The sequence below is a fragment of the Mandrillus leucophaeus genome, unplaced genomic scaffold (genome assembly GCF_000951045.1).
Source record: "Mandrillus leucophaeus isolate KB7577 unplaced genomic scaffold, Mleu.le_1.0 Scaffold180, whole genome shotgun sequence".
NCBI classification, from domain to species: Eukaryota; Metazoa; Chordata; class Mammalia; order Primates; family Cercopithecidae; genus Mandrillus; species Mandrillus leucophaeus.
This window is the reverse complement of record NW_012101810.1, coordinates 1,402,384-1,404,821: the sequence shown is the minus strand read 5'-3', so window position 1 is coordinate 1,404,821 and position 2,438 is coordinate 1,402,384.

The window sequence follows — 2,438 nt, the reverse complement described above, 5'->3', positions numbered from 1 at the left end:
AAAAAAAAAAAAAATTCCAAAAATTAGCCTGGTATAGGGGCGCACACCTGTAGTCCCAGCTACCCCGGAGGCTGAGGTGGGAGGATCATCTGAGCCCTGGGAGGTTGAGGCTGCAGTGAGCCAAGATTGTACTACTGCACTGCAACCTGGGCGAAAAAAGTGAGACCCTGTCTACAAGAAAAAAGGAAAAGCTCAGAGGAGGGAACGAACCTTGTTTGAGCCCCAGCGATCAAGGCATTGCTAGGCATTTTCCACCCGGGATCCCCAGAGCCTGGAACAGTGCCTGGCATGCTGGACGTGCTCCGTTTATAGTTTGCAAATGAATGAACCCAGTTAAGCAGGTCTCTTATCCTCATCTGACACTGAGAAACAGACTCCCAGGGGTCCCATCCCTCGCTGAAGCTTACATGGCCGCGTTTGTGTTATCTGCCGCCGCATAACAAAGCAGCCCACTTAGCAGCAGTCATTACCCATGGACTTGCACTTGGGCAGGTCTTGGTGGAGACACTCCACGGGGCCTCGGCTGGGTTCGCTCCACTTCAGATGGGAGGATCCACTCAGGATGGTGCACGTGGCTGGCAGGCAGGTGGGCTCAGGGTTGGGCGGAGGCGTGGCCATGGTTCTGTGGGCCTGGGTCCCCTCCACGTGGGCCCCTCTAGGAGCTGCTGGGTTTCCCCACAGCATGACGCCTGGGTCCACGGCACAGGTGTCCCAGGGAACCAAGAGGAAGCTGCATCACTGTTTGGGATCCAGCCTCTACCGTGGTCAGAAGTGCCCACCCAGATTCAAGGAGTCAACTAGAGAAAACTTTTGCTTTTGAAGAATTAAAGTTAGTTTTATTCAGATTCCTGCTGAGCACTGCAATCCGGGAGGGTGTTTCAGAGTTTCCGTCTGACTGCTCCAAAGCAATGTTTCGGGCCACAGCTTATCAATCAACAGGTGGTGGAGGCTCTGCACCTGCGCAGGGGTACCTTCGAGCCAAATCCGATCATCAAAGTTTCAGTGCAAGAGTCCATCTCGTCATAGATTATAGCCACTGATCCTGTCGGACGGTATGTTATGTACAGGAGGAGGCAAGGGCTAGGATTGTTGACCTTTTTAAAAAATGCAGTGATTTGGCTGGGTGTGGTGGCTCACGCCTATAATTCCAGCACTTTGGGAGGCCAAGGTGGGCGGATCACCAGAGGTCAGGAGTTCAAGACCAGCCTGGCCAACATAGTGAAACCCTGTCTCTACTAAAAATACACAAATTAGCCAGGCGTGGTGGCAGGTGCCTGTAATCCCAGCTACTCAGGAGGCTGAGGCAGGAGAATCGCTTGAACCCGGGAGGCGGAGGTTGCAGTGAACTGAGATGGCGCCACTGCACTCCAGCCTGAGCGACAAAGAGGGAAACTCCGTCTCAAAAAAAAAAAAATACAGGGATTCAAGCAAGAGCTGTGGGAACCCGCGCCGTGGCTGCTCAGTCTCCGGGGCATTCTTCCGGGGGTCACCCAGTCACTGAGGCAGGGCGCACACTTCTTTCCGCACAGTTGCAAAGATGCCTTAAACTAAATTTCTGGAAACTGGGTTGCTGAGCCAAGGGACTGTTCCTTTTTGATGTGTGCTGGATCTCCTGTGCACTGCAAAAGCCTTGGGTGAATGCCACAGGCCAAATGAGCAAACACGGCTTCTGGCCTCTGCTACTTTGTGTCACAAAGGGGGAAGACCACAAGCCTTCCTGTGGAGGGAGAAGCGCAGTGTTACATTTACGCAAAGACAGTGTGGTTGGGAGAATCTGTGCGGCCATCTCTGGCAGCTGCCATCTGCCACAGCCGACAGGTGCGGGGCTGAGTTTGGAACCAGGTCTGTCTGATTCCAGCCCCTCCAGGGGAGCCCATCTACCCACCCACCCCACCCACCCTGCCTCTGATGTCAGGGCCAGGCAGGACCTGAGCCAGCCAGAGCGCTGCATTCCTCCTGGTCATAGGGATGGCACAGGGCTGAGTATCTGACCGGCAGGGTTGGATCAATCAGGCCTGATCCGAACAGTCCCAGGCTCCGCCTGGGCAGCCAGGCCGCAGTCGGCACACATCTCTGCAGGGCGCTGGAAGTCCGCCGGCCATCAGAAAGCAACAATCCCTTGGCTCAGCCACCTGGTTTCTAGGAATTTATTTTAAGATATCCGTGCAACTGTGCCCATCCTTGCAGGTATGGACACATATTTTTAGCAGGATGTTCTGTGACAGCCTAAGATTGGAAACAATGTAAATATGCGCACCCAGCCATGCCCCCCAGAGCAAGCAACACGTACAGGCGGCCATTAGAGAATTGTCAATTCCCCAATAATGAGTTTTTTTTGTTTTTGTTTTTTTTTTTTGAGACGGAGTCTCGCTCTGTCGCCTGGGCTGGAGTGCAGTGGCCGGATCTCAGCTCACTGCAAGCTCCGCCTCCCGGGTTCA